Raw genomic sequence first — 21,707 nt, forward strand, 5'->3', positions numbered from 1 at the left:
TCAGCTATTTCTTTATAGCAATGCAGAAAAGAACAAACACAAGTACCTTCAGCCAAATGAGCCCCAAGTGGCTAAAACAGATCCGCCTAACACATGGTGTAGAAGGTAGTGCCCCAAACCAGTAATAATGAAAGCAATAATCTAAAACGTAATAAATACTATTCAGAATCACTGAAATAATTATTTCAGTAGCAATGATAATACAATATATTGAAATCTTACCAAGTATCTGGCACTGTCCTTTGCAAAGATTCTCTGGTTTAATCTCTACGGCCCATTAGGTAGCTGTTATCCCCATTTTACAGATGAGAAAACTGTTCCATCATAGGTTTTGCATCTCTAGTGCCGGTGGAGCTGTCAGATGCCATGGCTCTCTTGCTTGTGTTTCTATAATCAGTTCTTACTCTCCAGACCCATTTTTATCGAGCATAAAATGCACTAGTACCTCTTATGCTGATTTTGTAACCCATCTTGGCCACTATCCCTAGATTCACCCATCAGCAGCCCTATCCCAGGGTGAGTTGCTTCTATGACAGATGTACTAGTTGACGTCTGCATTTTTGTTTCAGAGGCTAATCTTTTAGGCAACCTTGTCTCCAAACCTGGAGAATATGAAGAAGCTGGCTCTAAATATGAGTAAGATCCTTGGCCTTCTCCACGGAAGTGAAAGAGAGAGGCATCCAGACAAGTGACTGTCCTGCAATGGTCTGTCATAGAAGTGTGCCATTTAAAAGGGAAAGATGAAGTTCTGTAGAGGAAACTGAGGCAAGTAAACTCCAGGAGGACAGAAATTTGATGTTTCTTCATTGTGGAATTCCCAGCTCCTGGAACAGCTTCATAGAGCACATGGGAAACATCTATCTAAAAAATGGATGAAGCAAGTGGCATTTGACTTGACTCTGAACAGATGAGCAGTGCTCCAGGCGGGGCCAGTATGTGCAAAGACACAGCAGGACCAAGACCTTTGCATGAACTGTATACGAACACTTTGGGCCCAATGTAGTGGCCCATGCCTGTAACTCAGCGACTTGGGAGGCTGAGGCAGGATGATCGCTTGAGGCCAGGAGTTTAAGACAGACCTGCCTGGGCAACAGAGTGAGACCACCTCCCCCAATCTCTAAAAAAATAAAATAAATTAATTCCCCTCCCAAAAAACATTTTGGGATGTTTAATGTGGTTCCCCCATCCTTTTCACCCCTTTACACAAACATATGCTGGGAGAAAAAAACTGTTTAAAATGCTGTCTCTAGTGGTAGTATGGACTAGAGAAATGAGTCCTTCAGAAAGTTAGTAAAAATGATTTTCTTTTTTTTTCTGAGATGGAGTCTTGCTCTGTCACCCAGGCTGGAGTGCAGTGGCGCTATCTCAGCTCACTGCAAGCTCTGCCTCCTGGGTTCACGCCATTCTCCTGCCTCAGCCTCCCATGTAGCTGGTACTACAGGCCCCCGCCACCACACCTGGCTAATTTTTTTTTTTTTTTTTTTTTTTTTGTATTTTTAGTAGAGACAGGGTTTCACCGTGTTAGCCAGGATGGTTTCGATCTCCTGACCTTGTGATCCCCCTGCCTCGGCCTCGGCCTCCCATAGTGTTGGGATTACAGGCGTGAGCTACCACGTCCAGCCAAAAATGGTTATTAGAATGATTGTTCTGAAATACCCTTTGCATGACTCCTTTGTGATATTCATCAAATATTTCTTGCTCTTCACCCTCCAGACACATGGTAGGGTTGCAGTTTTCTACCCCAGTCCCATTGACCTCTGGGTGTGGCCCTATGACTTACAATCTTATAAGGTAGGTACTATTTTTGGCATAGTCTCCATCTTTCAGATAAGAAAACTAAAGTATAGAGAAGTTAAGTAACTCTCCCAAAGCCGCACAGCAAGTCATACGGCCACACCCATAGGGCCATAGGCCCTATGACCTATTATTCTGTAATAGGACAGAATAGAAACTTTAAGTCAGAGGGCAGAGTCCCCACTGAATGAATGGGTGGCAAGAAATAAAGCATCAATGAATGGAAAGCAAGAAATAAACCTTCTTGTTAGAAGCCACCCTACACCTTCACACTTCATGGTTTTATTTAATCCTCACAGAAGTCCTATGAGGTAGGTATTATTCCAGTGTCCCAAAAAAGGAAATCAGGGTTTATTCACAGTCAACCTAACTCTGGAGCTGTGTCCTTCAACACCACGGCCACCAGCCCCAAGCGGCAATCAAGCATTTGAAATGTGGCTGGTCCAATAAAACACATACCAGATTCAAAACTGGCATGAAGGAGGAATGTAAAAATCTCATTAATAGTTCATATTTTACCTGCTCTTGGTTGTTGAAAAAAATAGTTTACATTAATTACACGATGAAATAATATTTTAGAGACACTGGGTGAGTTAAATAAAATATGATCTTAAAATTAATTTTGCTTGTTTATTTTTACCTTTTAGAACAGAGCTACTAAAAATGGAAAAATACATAGGCAGCTTGCATTTGTAATCTGTGCTATATTTCTCTTGGACAGCACTGGTTTACTGGTTATAGACTGAGGAAGCAAAGACTAGTTGCTCTGAATCTAAATTCAGGGCTCTTTGGAGCACGTATTCCTCCCCTCTCAAACGGAATTTATCTGGTGGTTTGACTGGCTGCTCATCTAAATGTATTTATTCATGGATTCATACAACACATATTTATTGTGCAGTTACTGTATACAAAGCTCTGCAGGAGATGGTATGATTATGCTCTACCCTGAACTCACAGTCCTGCCGAGGACAAAAGTTTTGTGGGTGAAGAGCTGATAAATGGCCAAGTTTGAAGGTAAATGAGATGCTAATAGGAATGCTGTTCAGGAAAGGGAAGTCTGACCTGGCTTGGAGTAGTGAAATAAAAAACCTATTTGAAGACCATACTGCCCCAGCTTTAAATGCAATTTGCTCCTTGAACTTTCCCGAAAACACTCACAATTCACGTAATCTCAGCAAGTCTATACGTTAACCCACTTCTACTCTCTACTTATTACTTTAAAAAGAACTCAGTCACTCTAGATGCAAGTGTTTACCACGTGGGGAAAAACACTAAGGAATTCAGCTTCATTTTATCCCAATTAGGCTTATTGAAATAACCCCATCAATGCCATTATCTCAGAGGTGAAAATAACTGGACAATTCCACTATTTATTCTTCAATGATTAATTACTAAAAGGAAAATTATACCTAAAATGTGAGCTGATGAACCAGCATCACATTTTCATTTCTAATGGTTCAAAGCTCATGTCAAACTCTTTGATTTTCTTTTCTTTTCTTTTTTGTTTTTTGAAATAGGGTCTTGTTCTGTCACCCAGGCTGGAGTGCAGGGGCATGATCACTGCTCACCCCAACCTCAACCTCCTGGATTCAATTGATCCTCCCAATTGAATGATTGTGCTGAAATACCCTCTGCAGGACTCCTTTGTGATATTCATCAAATATTTCTTGCTCTCCACCCTCCAGACACTTGGTAGGGTTGCAGTTCATTACTCCACTCCCATTGACCTTTAGGTATGGCCCTATGACTTACTTTGCCTCCCAAAGTGTAATAGGACAAAATAGAAACCTTAAGTCAGAGAGTAGAGTTCCCACTCTGAGTAGCTGGGACCACAGGCGCATGCCACCATCCCCAGCTAATTTTTTATTTTTTTGGAGAGATGGAGTCTCACTGTGTTGCCCAGAATGGTCCCAAACTCCTGGGCTCAAAGAATCCTCCCATCTTGGCCTCTCAAAGTGCTGGGACAAGTGTGAGCCACCACGCCTCACCAAACCCTTTGCTTTTCATGTAATCTTTTAACTAAATCTTGTGGATAATGAGCAATTTTCTTTCTTTCTTCTTCCCTCCTTCTTTCCATCCTTCTTTCCTTCCTTCCTTTCTTTCTCTTTCTTTCTTTTCTTTCTTTCTTCCTCTTTCTTTCTTTCTTTCTTGCTTTTTCTTTCTTTCTTTTCTTTTAAAGATGTATTAGTCTGTTTGTGTTGCTATAAAGGAATATATGAGACTGAGTAATTTATAAAGAAAATAGGTTTATTTTGGCTCACAGTCCTGCAGGCTGTAGAGGAAGGATGGTGCTGGCATCTGCTTTTGGTGAGGGCTCCAGGGAGCTTACAATCATGGTGGAAGGTGAAGGGAAGCTGCTGTATCACATGGTGAGAGAGGAAGCAAGAGAGAGAAGGGGGAGGTCCCAGACTCTTAAACAACCAGATCTCGTGTGAACTAAGTAAGTAAGAAGTCACTCATCACCAAGGGGATGGCGCTAAGTCATTCATGAGGGACCTATCTCCACCACCCAATACTTCCCACTAGACTCCACTTTCAACATGAGATTTGGAAGGGATAGACATCCAAACCACATCAAAGCTTTTTTTTTTTTTTTTTGAGACAGAGTCTCTCTCTGTCACCCAGGCTGGAGTGTGGAGTGCAGTGGTGTGATCTCAGCTCACTGTAGCCTCCCGAGTTTAAGCAATTCTCCTGCCTCAGCCTCCTGAGTAGCTGGGATTACAGGTGCCGGCCACCAAGACCGGCTAATTTTTGTATTTTTAGTAGAGATGTGGTTTCGCCATGTTGGCCAGGCTGGTCTCAAACTCCTGACCTCAGGTGATCCCCCGGCCTCAGCCTCCCAAAGTGCTGGGATTACAGGCACGAGCCACCATGCCCAGCCTTCAAAGCACTTTTTTAGGATGTTCTTTATCTTTTATATCTCTCTGCCAGTGATTTTCACAGTGTAATATATAGTCAACCCCACATCAGATCACCTGGAATCATTGTCAATATTGGGTACAACTTGCCCCACCTCAGAATTTCAAGGAGTGTGGCCTGTGAGTCTGTATTTTTACCAGGTAATTCCTATGTTTGTTAAAGTTGGAGAAGCATTGCTGTTAGTCCAGGAAACAAACAAGTTGGTCTCTTGCATTCTCCCTGACAAGATCAAAGGGCAGTAGAAGTAAGGACTAGAAAATATTTTGAAAGTCCTCCAACAGTCAAGGGGAGTGGAAAGGATTATTCATAACCCTTTGGTGCCAAGAAATCTGGAACTTCTAAAGCTATGGGCTAATGCATCTTGCATTAGCAATTTGGCATGCAGGAAATCCCCCCACCCACAGTGCCAAGGGCACAAGGAGTCTTGGCATCCCTTAAATAAAACAAAGTTGGGATTTTCAAGTTACCCAAGGCTTCTGCTTTCCTACTTTGTTTGAAAGAAAACAAAATGATTATATTCTTTTCCCAAGGTTGGCGAATATACGTGATAATTTTTCCTAATGGCATAAATGAAACTGTGGCTTGAGGGGAAGTAACGAACAAATGGTTCAGGAAAACGGAATTGGGAAAAGCCTGTTCCTTGGTGAGAACAGATCAGCCTCTTAGGTGTGCATACAGCCTTTCATTTGCTGCAGCACAGCACAGTCTAGTGTTCTTGGAGGGTTCAGACCTCCTTTGGGGTCCAGATGTAGTTTGGATTATGTTTAAATTGGGGCATTGGTTGGATCTAAATACTTACTTTTTAACTTTTTGTTTTGAATTACTTTTAGACTTTTGAGAAGTTGCAAAAATAGTACCGTGTGCTCCCATCACCCTGCTTCCCCCATTGATAACATCTTACATAGCCACAGCATATTTTCAAAACCAAGAATTTGAAATATGTGCAATATTATTACCTACACCACAGACTTGGTCCCTGTTATAGTCTGAATGTTTGTGTCACCCCCAAAATTCATATGTTGAAATATTTCTCCAATGCATTAGTATGAATAGGTGGGACCTTTATGAGTTGATTAGGTCATGAAAGTAGAGCCCTCGTGAATGGGATTAGTGCCTTATAAAAGCGGTCCTTTGTTCCCCTCCTTCATTATGTAAGGACACAGCAAGAAGGCCTGAGGAACGGCCCTTACCCAACAGTGAATCTGTTCGCACATTGTTCTTGGACTCCTCAGCCTCTAGGACTGTAGGAAATAGATTTCTGTTATTTATAAGATATTTTGTTAAAGCAGCCAAAATGGACTAAGGCAGCCACGTTTGTGTAGCATGTAGGCAAGATGTCTCAGGAGCAACCTTAGGAAGCATCTTATGATACATATTGGACATGTGCACAACACACATAGAACACTAGTTTGGTTGCAGACTCCATCGGTGTTTTGTTTCATAAGAGCAGCCACAGTGCCCCGTGGAAGGTGGCACCATCTTCTTTTCCATAAACATTAGCCATGCCATCTACTGTGAATGACAGAGATTTTTCAGTTCAAGTTTCTGAGGACTGCAAACAAGTATCAAAGAGCCAGATGTTTCTTTGCATTAAACCAGTTTTATTACTCTGCCTTTTGCCTTATACACTTAATAAATACAATTTTCTACATTTCTATGGTGTTTTAAATTAACAAAACCTTCATATATATCTTAGCTTATTTATCCCTTGCAAACAGCCCAGAAAATTATGGTCCATACTATAATTTGTATTTTATATGTGAGGAAACTGAGTCTTACAGAGGTTAAAAGACTTGGGCCCCAGCCTCCCATTCTGGTAATTACCTCATTACGATGCCTCTTTTATTGTTTCTACTCTCCAAATATTTTGTCGTTATTTATTATACATATCACTTTGATGAATGAAATGATTCTATAAGGTTTACTGTAAAAAGAGCAGTCCCTTGCACTGCCCTTTCTTTCTAGTCCTGATTGTCAAATGTCTAGAAATGTCTTAGTCTATTCTGTGTTGTGATAATAGAACGCCACAGACTGTGTAATTTTTTTTTTTTTTTTTTTTTTGAGATGGAGTTTCGCTTTTGTTGCCCAGGCTGGAGTGCAATGATGCCATCTTGGCTCACTGCAACCTCCGCCTCCCAGGTTCAAGTGATTCTCCTGCCTCAGCCTCCCGAGTAGCTGGGATTACAGGCACGCACCACCACACCCAGCTAATTTTGTATTTTTAGTAGAGATGGGGTTCCTCCACGTTGGCCAGGCTGGTCTCAACCTCCCAACCTCAGGTGATCCACCCATCTCAGCCTCCCAAAGTGCTGGGATTACAGGTGTAAGCCACCGCACTTAGCCTCAACTGCGTAATTTTTAATGAACAGAAATTTATTGGCACACAGTTCTGGAGGCTGAAAGTCCAATATCAGATGTCAGCATCTGGTGATGGTCTTCTTGTTGCCACATAACATGGTGGAAGGTGCCATGTACTGGAAGGGTCAAAAGAGGGTGAGAGAGAGCACAAAAAGAAGTGAACCTATTCCCACAATAATGCAGCGTGAGTCCATTCATGAGGCTAGAGCCCTCATGACCTCATGAACACTTCTTAAAGATCCCACCTCTTAATACTGTCACAATCACAATTGCATTTTAACATGAGCTTTGGAGGGAAAAACATTCAAATCATAGCAGAAGGAAACTACTCTCAAACTTTCAGTGACAACTGTTGGTCTTTATCTTCCTATCACTAATAGCACACTTACACTGCTATTTCTTGATTTTTCACTTTTAGGTACCATCTGCTGACTTCCCACATCAGAAAGTAAGGACTTACTTCTTCGCTGCCTCCTTCCATGTCCCCATCTCCTACACATATTACTTGACCACCTCCCATACTCCCATTACATATCCCAATTTTGGCTACATCAGTATTCACTGATTACTATGACTCTAAATGCTAGCCACTGCTGTATAGCTAAGCCATACAGTATACGATGATTACTTTTCCTCTACTGCTAACTTTGTATTTTTACTGGAGTTAGTAAATGTCAAGTATTTTCCTTTGCTTAGTTTTCTAAGCAACATACAATAATTAACATATTTCTAAATTTTCCCGTGGTCTAAATCTCCTCTCAATACATCTGATTTTCTCTCAGTCTCTTCATGGAATCATCCCTACCTGAATGTTCCAACCTGCCTCTCTCTGGACTGGTGACTCTCGGGGCTTGCAACAAAGCTGTCTTCCTGGGTCTTCCTCATCTTTTCCCTGGGGGTACTGTTCACATCCTTCTTTTGTTGGATTCCCTAAATTCAGTGTCTTCTTCTTTTAGGTTCTTTCGCTTATTTTGGTGGAGTACTTCCTCTAGTATCTTTCTGGGAAAGGGTACTCAGAGATCAATTTTTTGAGACCTTGAACATCTGGAGATATCTTCATTCCAGTCTCATATTTAATCAAAATTTGACTGGAAAGAGAAGTCTAAATACAAATATCATTTTCCTGTGAATTTTTATGTTATTTTATTTTATTTTCATACAATGTAGTCATTAAGAGGTCCAGAACCATTCTAAGAACTGTTCCTTTCTAAGAAATCAGATTTTTTTTTTTTTGGAAGGTTTCTTTATTTTCTTTTTGTTTTCAGAGATGGTGTCTTGCTCTGTCACCCAGGCTAGAGGTGTAGCCTCAAACTCCTGGGCTCAAGTGATCCTACCCTCCCGAGTAGCTACAACTATAGGGGCACACCATTATGCCCAGGTAAGTTTTAAAATTTTTTTGTAGAGATAGGGTCTCACTATGCTGCCTAGGCTCGTCTCAAAATCCTGGCCTCAAGCAATTCTCCCACATTGGCCTCCCAAAATGCTGGGATTACAGGTGTGAGCCACCATGCCCAGCCCTGTTTGGAAACTTTTTTTTTTTTTTTTTTTTGAGAGGGAGTCTTGCTCTGTCGCCCAGGCTGGACTGCAGTGGTGCGATCTCAGCTCACTGCAAGCTCCACCTCCTGGGTTCATGCCATTCTCCTGCCTCAGCCTCCCGAGTAGCTGGGACTACAGGCGCCCGCCATCACGCCCGGCTAATTTTTTTTTTTTGTATTTTTAGTAGAGACGGGGTTTCTCCATGTTAGCCAGGACGGTCTCGATCTCCTGAACTCGTGATCCACCCACCTCGGCCTCCCGAAGTGCTGGGATTATAGGCGTGAGCCACCACGCCCAGCCTTGGAAGCTTTTAAGATCTTTTAAGTACTTCATTCTTCACAATGATGTACGCTAAAGTCTTACTGTAACTATGCTTGGCATTTTGTGTGCTCTTACCGTCTGAAAGCTCTTTTTTGTTTTTGTTTTTGTTTTTAAAATTGAGATTCTCTTGCTCTGTCACCCAGACTGGAGTGCAGTGGTGTAATCATGGCTCACTGTGGCAGCAAACTCCTGGGCTCAAGTGATCATCCCACCTCAGCCTCCCAAGTAGCTGGGACTACAGGTGTGTGCCACCACACCAAGCTAATTTTTAAATTTTTTTGCAGAGATGAGTTCTCCCTATGTTGCTCAGGCTGGTCTCAAACTCCTAGGCTGATGTGATCCTCTGGCCTCCCAAATTGTTGGGATTACAGGTGTGAACCACAGTGCTGGGCCTGAAAACTCTCATAGGTCAGTTTCAGGAAATGTTCTCAAATTATTTCTTTGTTGTTTTCTCTCTCCATTATGTTCTGTTCTCTCTTCTCTTTCAAACTCTCGTTATTCATTTGTTGGACTTTCTGGTTTGATTCTCTAATTTTCTTATCTTTTCTCTTTCGTTTTATTTTCCTGTGTCTTTTTTTTCCTACTGTCTGAGAGATTTCTTAAATTTTATCTTCCATCAGTTCTAGTGAGTGCTATTTTTTTCTTTTTCTTTCTTTCTTTCTTTTCTTTTCTTTTTTTTTTTTTTTTTTTGAGATGGAGTCTCACTCTGTCACCCAGGCTGGAGTGCAATGGCGTGATCTCGGCTCACTGCAACCTCTGCCTCCCAGGTTCAAGCAATTCTCCTGCCTCAGCCTCCTGAGTAGCTGGGATTACAGGCGCATGCCATCACACTGGCTAATTTTTTTATTTTTAGTAGGCATGGGTTTTCACCGTGTTAGCCAGGATGGTCTTGATCTCCTGACCTCGTGATCTGCCCACCTCAGCCTCCCAAAGTTCTGGGATTACAGGCATGAGCCACCGTGCCCGGCCTGTGAGTGCTATTTTTTAAATGTTCTTAATTGATTCTAAGATGCATATTTTTCAGTTTATAACCTCTGTGATCAGCATGTACTACATAAATAATGAACAATGACAATGACCATTGTTCAGGCACCAGTCACAGTGTCATTGCCATTGCCTGTGTATTCACAAGCTTGCCATCTCCTCAGTTGGGTTATATGCATGGTTGATGCCACACATGTTGATACTACATGTCAGGAAATGCAACTGAAGGCAGTAAAAATGTCAAATCCTTTGGAATAAATGAGAAAACTTTCAAAGCAACAAGGAGTTGGTATGACCAATTTGTGCATTGTACAGGTTTATCATTGAAGCATTAAAACTTAGTTTGTCAGAAGCTTCCTTGGACCTTGGACCAAAACACCATGATATTCAGTGATGTGATTCAATGGAGAAAAGGTGAAATGATTATTTAAGTTAAATAAAGCCAAATTAAGTACTAGCTTCAAAATTAAAAACTTGGTATCAATAGCTTAGAAAAAAATCCCTGACACACTAGTGGAACAATTAGCTAAAATATAATGCATCATCAATACTCTTAATGATGTGGAGAAAGATATTAAATGGGGAAAAAACAATGTCAATAATTCTGAGGTGGGAACCAGTTTCAGAGGACTCACACTTTAAATGTGAAGATGTTTATGAATTCCTTAAGTAAAGCGTTTTGCTTATTTTTTCTTTTATATATACAAACAATGGTGATATTTAATACATTTATCTCTAAGTAACATTAAAAGACCTTTTCAATAGGCAAAACTTATGTTAAGCAGTGTCATACATTGGTTAGCGGTCTTTTTTTTTTTTTCTTTTCTTTTCTCTTTTTTTGAGGCAAGATATTGCTTTGCTGCTCAGGCAGGAATGCAGTGGCATGATCATAGCTCACTACAGGTGTTTACCACCACACAAGGCTAATTTTTATCTTTTAATTTAGTAGAGATGGGGTCTTTCTCTATAAGCCAGCCTGGTCTTGAACTCCCAGGCTCAAGCAGTCCTCCTGCCTTGGCCTCTTAAAATGCTGGGATTATAGGAGTGAGCCACCATGCCTGGCTTTCTTTTTTTAATGGTACAGAAAATAATGGGGTGTCTTATGGTTACAGGCATCTTAAATGTGGGTACTTTAATTTTTTAAGAGTTGGGTTGCTGGGCATGGTGGCTCACACCTGTAATCCCAGCACTTTGGGAGGCCGAGGCGGGTGGATCATGAGGTCAGCAGTTCGAGACCAGCCTGACCAACATAGTGAAACCCTGTCTCTACTAAAAATACAAAAAAATTAGCTGCATTGTGGTGGCGGGTGCCTGTAATCCCAGCTACTTGGGAGGCTGAGGCAGGAGAATCACTTGAAACTGGAAGGCAGAGGTTGCAGTGAGCCGAGATTGTGCCACTGCACTCTAGCCGGGCAATGAAAGCAAAAACTCTGTCTCAAAAAAAAAAGAGTTGGGTTTTTCCTGAAAACTTCTTTGGTGACATCTTGTTTTTGTTGCATGGATAAAATATTTGTTCATCTCTGTGAGAACGTTCCTGATTTTTTTTAAAGTTTTCACTTCTATGTATAGTCCAGGTTTCCTCTGAATTGATTTTTTCCCCCAACTGATGTTTAGAACTACACTTTTCATATGAGAAACTCCCCCTCAGATGTCTGATCATTCTTGGCTTCCTGTCATTGCATAAAATTTAACTACTAAAAAGCTGTTTGAATACTTTGCATATATGGAAGGGGGCTTGGGCTTGCTTGGAGGCTGGGCTTCTTCAATGAGGACTCTTCCACACCCTCAGTTTCAGGATTTTTAGGTAGTTTTCTCTCATGCTGATCAGCTTCCCCAGCAGAAAAAAAAAATTCGATTTCTTGCCTGGGGGATTTACACCTGACAGCCAACATTCAGGAAGCAACTTGCACCCCCCGCCCACCCCCGCAACGAGGTGGGGCTTACTCAGCTGAAGGTTTAGAGGGAGGGTCCTAAGGATGTACCCAACCTGTTCCATTCCCTCCTTTATCTCTCTTCCAGAAGGAACTGCCGTGCCATTTCCCCGGCTGCCTTGTGCTTCCCGCGGGAAATCAAGCTGCCTTACGGGGAGCTGAGTCAGCTCACCACTCTTTCTGATTTCGGCCTTTGCTATTGTCTTCCCTCCTGTACTCTTTGTTCTGTGTGTTTACAGCTTTTGTTTGTCCCTTTGCCATAATTTCAGTCATGTTTCTGGAAGGAGAAGCAGTAAATATGTGTGTTCAGTCCACTGTCCATCAACAGAATCTCCTCATATTCCCAGGCAGATTGGCATATTTTCAAACTAAGTTGTATAATTTGCTTTAAGGTCAATATTTGTAGGTGATTATTTTCTTTTTTTCCTCCTCACTTCATTCTCTCTGAAGCATAATCATTTTATTTTGTTTAACTTCACTTTTATTTTTATGACAGTCTCGCTCTGCCGCCCAGGCTGGAGTGCAGTGCTGCGATCTCAGCTCACTGCAACATCCGCCTCCTGGGTTCAAGCGATTCTCGTGCCTCAGCCTCTCGAGTAGCTGGAATTAGAGGCGTGCCCCGCCAAGTCCAGCTAATTTTTTTATTTTTAGTAGAGACAGGGCTTCACCATGTTGGCCAGGCTGGTCTCAAACTACGGACGTCAAGTGATGCGCTCGCCTCGGCCTCCCAAAGTGCTGGGATTACAGGCGTGAGCCACCCCACCCGGCCTTAACTTCATTTTTATTTAGTGAGAGAAGAGAAATTTAATTCTGGAAAATGGAGAAGAGAAGGGACAGGAATCCAACTTTGAGAATTAGTTCATTTAACGCCCAAGCAACTCCAGCAGGACAGGCACTAGCACCCGTTCCTTGGGGAAAAGGGCAAGAAGGTTCCACAGCTGGCTTATGGCTGGCTGCGCGAGGCCCCTAAATGGTAGATCCGCGAATGCACTCAAACTCCACCTCGGAGACTCCTCGTTCTTTGCTGAGAAACGATGGGAAATACCAGAAGCACGCGGTCAGATGTCTTTGCTATCTTAGATGGGATCCTTTTTAAAGCCATCTTCTAGATCCTTCCCTTCCTTTTACAGCCGTGGCAGAACATATTTCCTCCTTCCCACCTCCCTCAACCTCTGGGCACTTCCTCGGGATCTGTCAGCCCCCGCCACCCTCACCCCTAACCCCGGCCAGCTGTAGATCGACAATCTCGGCTAAGAGCCTCTATTGGGGAAATCACTTAAGGATTTTGTTTCCCAGCTTAGAGCTGGAAAGGCTGATGTGCGGTCATTTCCAGTGATAAAGAGACATGAAAGTCAGCCTGCCCCGGAAGCGTAAAAGGGGCATTGGTTCTTATAATCAAAGTTAAGGTGACCTGGGTCCGCGTCGCCTGGAGCAGGAGTGAGAAGAGAGAGTGACAGAGGCCGGGCCTGAGGGGCGTGGCCCTACTTTGCTGCTGAAGGACGCAGGGCTCATCAACAACAGGGGTCAGTGAGACAAGGCATGCTTTGTCAGGCTCTGGAGTGGGACAAAGGGCTGCTGGTTCATTGGGATAGGGAAGGACTGCCAGCTGACTTGGAATTTCATGTAAACAACTGATCATTCTTCAGTGTAGATATGTCCTATGAAAAATATGGGACATACTAATCCCAAAAAACTTCATTACATATCCAAAATTCAAATTCAGTTGAACATCATGTATTTTTACTTGTGAAACCTGCCGCCCTTAAGTGGGGGGCAGATATGAGTAGCCTCCAAAGATAGTTATTACTATAAGCCATCTTGAAGGATTTTTTTTTGAAACACAATCTTTCAAGGATGCCAAATATGATGGCTAATTTTAGGTGTCAAGTTAAAGAACTGATAAAGCATTATTCTGGGGTGTGTCAGTGAGGGTGTTTCTGGAGGAGACTGGCATGTCACTCTGACACGCCTAAGTGGGGAAGATTTGCACCATCCAATTGGCTGGAGTCCTAGATAGAACAAAATCAGAGGAAAGGCAAATTGGTCTCTCTCTCTTTCTTCTGGAGCTGGGAAACGCTCTTCTGCTTTTAGACAGAACTCCAGGATCTCTGGCCTTTGCACTCCAGGACTTGTACCAGTGGCCCTCAGGTCCTGAGGACTTTTTACTTGGACTGAGCCATGTTACTGGCACCCCAAATTCTCCAGCTTGTAGATGGCCTGTCAAGGGACTTATTAGCCTCCATCACAGAGTGAGCCAATTCCTCTAACATGTCCTCTCTCATCTATTTATCTATCTATCCATCTACCTATCTGTCATCTATTCATTTTGTTTCTCTGAGCAACTCTGACTAATACAACAAATATATGTTTTGAAAACAGGAATAAATCTGCTCAAGTTGAAGCAGTTATAGGGGCCTTTCTCCCATTAACCTTCTCCCAGACTCCCTTTCCTGCAATGGCTGAGGCGCTACAGCCAAATGTAGAAATGCACTGAAGAACAGGCCGCAATGGGAGGAAAGGGGGATGATTCTTGGGTTATTTCTGCAACCCCCTTAGGAAAGTGCTGCCATGCCCCTCAGTGGAAATCCTACAGTGAGAGTTTACCAGCTTTGGAGGAAGTAGAGGCCTCCCCTGCAGCAGTGCACTGCATCAGCACCTGGTGGCTGGGTGACATCCCTCATGGGAACTGGGACTCACGCAGCCAATACAGGTTTTCAGTTGGTTTGGTCCTCAAACAGGCCAATGTGTAAGGTTTTGCAGGCCTTCTTTGGTGTCCAGAGATCTGATAGATCAGCCATGAATGGGCATGTAAACATGTTCACTTGACAGGAAGCATGGAGAGAAAGAAATATGTACCTTCTGATACTGACATCATTTATGGAGAACAGAATGCTGTGATTCAGTACATGATGTACGTTACTTCTGATACTTACTCATTTAAAAACTTGTTGGTAACATATGACAAAGACTCAAGATTAATTCAAAACTCAAAGGAATAGGGAAAAATAGAACTACATGTGGAATCCTTCAGTATGTTTATAATAATACAAATTAATCTATCATATCAATGGATCCTATAGTCAGCAAGGGAATCTTTGCAGCTCTGGATAGTATATCTTGAATTAAACTGATATCTACTTAATGAGATTTTGCAGTGTAAAGGATATATGGGACAGCAAATAACATTTTGCCCTGATAGAACCAGGAAAGACAAAAAGAAAGATCATCAATGTAAATGAAAAAATGTAATGTATCTGATAAAACAGCGCAAAAGACAAAGCTTTTGTTTTCTCTCTCAAGCAGAATGATCTTCAACCCAAGACACAGGCAAAGAGAGCATCTAACTGCTTAAAATGAGAGCAGGGATGGCTGTTGGCTTAGATAGATGGCACCCCAGAGTCCTGAAAGAACTTGCAGATGTGATTACAGGACCATCTGAACTGGAGAAACCGGGGGGAATGGAGAGACAGCAAAAGACCGGAGATGGGTAAATGAGTTCCAGATTTTCCAACACAACAGGAAAGGTGACTTACGGGTCTGTGTGCTGGTTACATTTAATGTTGAGCTTCAGCAAAACTCCGGAACAGATGATTGAAGGGGCTTTGTGCGTATTTATTAAAGAAAGTAATGATTGCTAGGCACTCTCATGAGTTCCCCGAAATCTGAGCTCATGCCAGACAACCTTGTTCCCATGCCGTAGCACTCCACTGGACGAGCAGGAAAATATCATAGTCAGAAATGACTTATTTTAGCAAGACACTTAGCAAAAGTCTCACGTGACATCCTTGTGGACTGAGGAATGTGGACTGGTGGTTGCTTTGTGTCCACATTTCAGGGGACCCACTCAGGGTCCTCCTTATGCCCATGTCTCTACACAAAACCTCAGCCACAAAGGTGCAAGGGAAATAAAATGACTGTCACAGAGACAATTGCTAATGAACTTTTAAAAACCAAATGACTTATTTTTTAAAATTTTTATTTTTCGATCAACAGAACTAAATTTATTCTCAATGTTATAACTATGGAAAATGGAAAAAATTGCTACTTCTTACTTTCTTATTCCTTTTTAATTGAACGTATTTGAGGTGTACAGCATATTTTCATATACTTATCATTTTTTTTTCGTGAGAGACAGAGCCTCACTCTGTTGTCTAGGCTAGAGCATAGCAGTGCAACCATGGCTCACTGCTGCGTCCAACTCCTGGGCTCAAGTGATCCTCCCACCTTAGCACCCCCAAGTAGCTGGGACTACAGGCACATGCCACCACATCCAACTAATTTTTTTTTTCTGTAGAGACAATCCTCCTTCCTCAGCCTCCCAAGGAGCTGGGACTATGGGCACGCACCACCATGCTCAGCTGATTTTTAAATTTTTTGTAGAGACGGGATCTCACTATATTTCCCAGGTGTGTCTTGAACTCCTGGACTCAAGCAATCCTCTGCCTTTGCCTCCCAAAGTGTTGGGATTTCAGGTGTGAGCTACTGTGCCTGGCCAATATACTTATCTTGATATGCATATACATAGTGAGGTGGTCACTATAGTCAAGTAAATTGATATACTGGTACATTATCTCTATAGCTACTTTTCTTCTGTGTGTGTGTGTGTGTGTGTGTGTGTGTGAGATCAGAGTACCTAAAATCTACTCTCTTGTCAAATTACCAGTATAAAATAGAATATTATTAACCATAGTCCTCATGTTGTACATTAGATTTCTAAACTTATTCATTCAACAGTTACACAACTTTGTACGCTTTGACCTATATCTTCCCATTTCGACCCTTCCCCTCCAGGCTCCCTTCACCTCTGATATCTGCCCTTTTACTCTCTGGTTCTACATATTCAATGTATTGAATTTAGTTTTTTAGATGTCACTTAAAAGTAAGATCATGCAGTATTTTTCTTTCTGTGTCTGGCTTATTTGACTTAGCATAATGTCCCCTAAGCTCATCCATGTTGTCACAGATGGCAGGATCTGCTCTTTTTAAGGCTGAATAGCATTCCATTGTGTATCCATGCTACAATTTCTTCATCTAGTCATCTGTTGATCGACACTTTGACTGTTTCCATATCTTGGCAATTGTGAATAACGCTGCAATGGACACGGAAGTGCAGATGTTTTTACGAGGTGGTGACTTCATTTCCTTTGGGTATATACTCAGAAGAAGGATTGTTGGGTTATATGGTAGTTCTATTTCTACTTGCTTTAGGAAACCCCCATACTGTTTTCCACAGTGGCTGTACGAATCTACATTGCCACCAACAGTGTACAAGAGTTCTCTCTTCTCCACACCTTTACTATTTCTCTGTAAGAAGGATTAATGACTTTTTGGTAAAAGCCATCCTAACAGGTGTGAGATAATATCTCATTGTGGTTTCTATTCACATTTCCCTAATGACTAGTGATGTTGAGCACTTTTCATTTCACCTGTTGGCTGTTTTTGTATCTTCTTTGGAGAAACCTCTATTCAAGTCTTTTGCCCAGAGTTGTGTGAGTTCTTATACATTTTGGATATTAACTCCTTATCAGATATGTGGGTCACAAATATTTTTTCCCAATCTGTAGACTGACTTTTCATTTTGTATACTGTTTCCTTTGCTACGCAGAAGTTTTTTAGTTTGATGTAGTCCTGTTTATTCTTGCTTTTATTGCCTGTGCTTTTGGTGTCCTATCAAAAAAAAATATATTGCCAAGAACGATGTCAAAGATATTTTCCCCAAATCTTTTTGTAGGAGTTTTTATGGTTTCAGAGCTTCTGTTTAAGTATTTAATCCACTTTGAGTTGATTTTTGTAGATGGTGCTGGATAATGGTCCAGTTTTATTTTGCATGTAGACACCCAATTTTCTCAGCACTATTTATTGAAGAGACAGTGCTTTCCTCATGGTGTCTTCTGCCTTTGTTGAAAATTTGTTGACTGTGTGTGCTTGAGTTTATTTCTGGGCTCTGTATTACGTTCCATTAATCTATGTATCTATTTTTTATGCCAGTACCATACTGTTTGTGATGCCTCCAGCTTTGTTCTTTTTGCTCAGGCTTGCCCAGCCTATCCAGGGTCTTTGATAATTCCATATGAATTTTAGGATCTTTTGCCAATTTCTGTAAAAATAAATGTTATTGGAATTTTGATAGAGACTGTATTGAATCTGTAGATCACTTTGGGCAGTAAGGCTTCTGGTCACAAAAGCTCCTTGTCTAGATGACCCATGGCATCTACCAGAGTCACTTCAACACAACTTTGCTCGTTGCACCTTATCTTCCCGTTTATTTGGTCTGAATTGCCTTTGGAGCACTTTCTAGTTGAAAGACACATGTTCTTTATTTGTTGTTGTTTTTGAGACCAGAGTCTTGCTCTATCACTCAGGCTGAAATGCAGCGATCATGGCTCACAACAGCATTGACCTCCCAGGCTCAAGCAATCCTTCTGCCTCAGCCTCCCGAATAGCTGGAACTACAAGTATGTGCCACCACCCCTGGTTAATTCTTAAATAGTGAGATGGGATCTCACTATGTTACCTAGGCTTGTCTTGAACTCCCGGGCTAAAGGGATCCTCCTGCCTTGGCCTAAAAGTGCTGGGATTACAGGCATCAGCCCCCAGTGGGCCCAGCCAAAGACACGTATTCTAAAGAATTTGAGGAAACCCTTTCATTAAGAATGAGATAGCAGGCCGGGCACGGTGGCTCACACCTGTAATCCCAGCAGTTTGAGAGGCCAAGGTGGACAGATCACGAGGTCAGGAGTTCAAGACCAGCCTGGCCAACATGGTGAAACCCTATCTTTACTAAAAATACAAAATTAGCCAGGTGTGGTGGCACACACCTGTAGTCCCAGCTACTCAGAAGGCTGATGCAGGAAAATAGTTTGTACCTGGGAGGCAGAGGTTGCAGTAAGCTGAGATTGTGCCACTGCACTCCAGCCTGGGCAACGGATTGAGACTCCGTCTAAAAAAAAAAAAAAAAAAAAAAAAGAATGAGATAGCAGACACTCAGATGTGTACAGCATGATGTTCCAGTTGACCCTTGTGAGCCAGGAAAATTTTATTTTTCAACTTTAACTCTTAAAGAAAGTTAAATATAGTCTAAAACTTTGGTCTATATCACTGACCTTTTCCCGCCCACTAAAGCATACAGCAGCAGAAAGTTTCAGGCAATCCCGATCAGTAAGTCTGTTTCTCTCTCAATGAGGCTATGAGAGAACCCCCTTTTCATGCTTATTCAGTGAGTCAAAGAGTCTGTGTGGGTAGAGACACTCAGAACATCTCTGAGGACAGACACGGTAAGATAAGATGCAAAGTATTGCCACAAAGTATTTTCCAAGGTTACCTGCTACTTGCTGTGGCTGATTTTGTTGTAGGCAAAAACCGTCTTATGGAAATGAATCGGTTCAGATTTGGAGCCTTAAAAAAGCTCAAAATACCCATGGCCTCAATAAGGCGGAAGTTTATTTCTCTCACAGAGAAGTACAGGGGCTAAGAGCCCAAGGCTGCCATGACAGTTCTGTGAAGGCATTTCAGGGCTCAGTCCAACTGAGGAAACAATACCAAGAACACTCTTCTCTCTCAAAGTCCGGAGGAGAGAAGTCAGCTTATTCTTCCTCTGTAAAGATCTTTTATCCCAAGTCAGATGTTAAACACAGGGTAGAGCTGACAAAGAACACGTCTTTCCCCCATAAGGAGAAAGGTGGAATCTTGAGCTGTCACTTACATCTTGTTGATCTGAACTTGGTCTCGTGGCCACACCGGGCTGCACGGGAAGCTAAGAAATAAAACCTAACAACTGAAGTTCTATTATTAAACTGGAAGGGAAAATAAACATTGGGAGGTAATTATCAATCCCTGCCACAACAACGTGGGGGCAAATTAGTCTCTACATGTGTACTGTCCAATATGGCCACCACCAACCACATGTGGCTACTGGGCACTTGAAAAGTGGCTGCTCTGCTGATAGGATCATTCCACAATGTGTGCATGTCTTGAAACATCACATTGTATCCTGTAAATATATAGTTATCACTTGTCCATTAAAAATACAAGAAGACTTTTTTTAAAAAAGAAATGCTGCTGGTCCAAATTGGGATGTGCTATAAGTATAAAATGCACACAGGATTTCAAAGTCTTAGTATGACAAAAAGAATGCAAAATCTCTCTCAGCTTTTATATTGATTACATATTGAGATGATACTATCATTGAAATAATACCCAAATATATTGGTTTAAATAAATGTTATTAAAATAATTTCATCTGTTCCTTTTTACTTTTTAAAATGCAGCTTCCCCAGGTGCAGCGGATCATGCTTATAATCCCAGCACTTTGGGAGGCCAAGGCGGGTGCATCACTTGAGGTCAGGAGTTCATGACCAGCCGGGCCAACATGATGAAACCCTGTCTGTGCTAATAATACAAAAATTAGCCAGGCCTGATGGCAGGCGCCTGTAATCCCAGCTACTCAGGAGGCTGAGGCAGGAGAATCACTTGAACCTGGGAGGTGGAGGTTGCAGTGAGCAGAGATCGTACCACTGCACTCCAGCCTGGGCGACAGACTGAGACTTCATCTCAAAAAAATAAAATAAATGAAATAAAATGCAGCTACTATAAAACTTCACATTATACATGTGCTGCACATTATATCTCTATTAAGCAGTGCTGCTCTAGAATAACCCATGCAGTCTTCTGAAAGATTCCAGGCTTGGAAAGTGGGACAGAGATGGGAAATTTAGCAAGAGAACAAAGAAGGAGAAACAAAAGAGTTTCAGAGAGGAAGGGAGAGAGAGAAGGAGAAAGGAAAGAAGAAGGAAGAAAGGAGAAAGGGAGGGAGGGAGGGAGGGGAGCCACCAACGATGATTAAGTCATGGATGAGTTCTAGACTGCAAGGTTGACTTCCCCAAAGGAGTGGAAGGAAGAATTTGAGGAGATCCAGGGATGCAGAAAAGATGTTGAAAGATGGCTTCATTGAATGAACCAAAAGGAAAACTGCATTTTTGATTTTCCAGGCCTGAATGTAAAGGTCTGAACCCTGGGGACTGCACATAGAAAATCCAGAACCAGGGCCCCAGCACTCTGGGGCACTTCTGGGAGCTGTCTCAGTAACTCTATATACCTGTCAGTTGTCTACCACCCTGACTGCCCTCAAACTCAGGCAGTGGCCACAGAAGACTCTGGCAGCAGGCAGAGCAGGGAGCCCTGTACGGTAGTCCTGGTGCCTCATCACAGATCCCAAAGTGCCTTTAATGGAAGGCTAGGACTATTGCAGTTGTTGCAGGGTCCCTGGGGACTGTCAAACACAAGCCTGGCCCCACAAGAAAACTGGGCCGCGCACTGTAGAATGCAAAGAACACTCTTCTGTCTCCCAGAGCTCCAGAGGGGAGAATCCATTTCACTTTTGCTTTTAAATGAATTATTTTAAATCCCAAACCAGATGTTAAGCACAGGTAGAGTTGAAAAACAAAATGAAAGATTTGGCAATCATCAGGTGAATTTCAGCTGGATAGAGAGCTACCCTAGATCTGCTTTGGGAACTAATTGATCTTGGTGAGTTATTCACACTGATCCAAAAAGAAAACAGAGAAAAAAGTGCTCCCCCTTCATTTTGAGTGTTGATATATAGTGAGAGGAATCCAAAGGTCTCTTTGTTCCTGAATAATATTTTCACCGACCATTACTTCCACTGTCACGAACACAAATGGAGCAAAACATATTGTTAAATACTTTGTGTTATTAAAGGAAAAGGATGCTTACGCCACCCCCCGCTTTTTTTTTAAATTATAAAGACAGCCTCTTGCTCTGTCACCCGGGCTGAAGTGCAATGGCATGATCATAGCTCACTGCAACCTGGAACTCCTGGGCCCAAGTGATCCTCCCACCTCAGTC

General features: G+C 42.1%; 1 long non-coding RNA gene across 3 annotated transcripts; it reads left to right on the forward strand.

Moving 5' to 3' along the window:
* The first annotated feature begins 1,497 nt into the window (after positions 1-1,497).
* On the forward strand, positions 1,498-20,630 carry LOC134760314 (uncharacterized). Of its 3 annotated transcripts, XR_010137655.1 has the most exons (4): positions 1,498-3,486; positions 7,490-7,519; positions 8,337-8,449; positions 15,144-20,630. It is a non-coding gene; the product is annotated as an uncharacterized LOC134760314 (long non-coding RNA). The 3 variants fall into 3 exon arrangements; XR_010137654.1 differs by having other exon boundaries at positions 1,498-3,527; positions 7,490-8,449; XR_010137653.1 differs by having other exon boundaries at positions 7,490-8,449.
* The last annotated feature ends 1,077 nt before the right edge of the window (positions 20,631-21,707 follow it).

This window comes from Pongo abelii, chromosome 17 (assembly GCF_028885655.2).
Source record: "Pongo abelii isolate AG06213 chromosome 17, NHGRI_mPonAbe1-v2.0_pri, whole genome shotgun sequence".
Lineage (NCBI taxonomy): Eukaryota > Metazoa > Chordata > Mammalia > Primates > Hominidae > Pongo > Pongo abelii.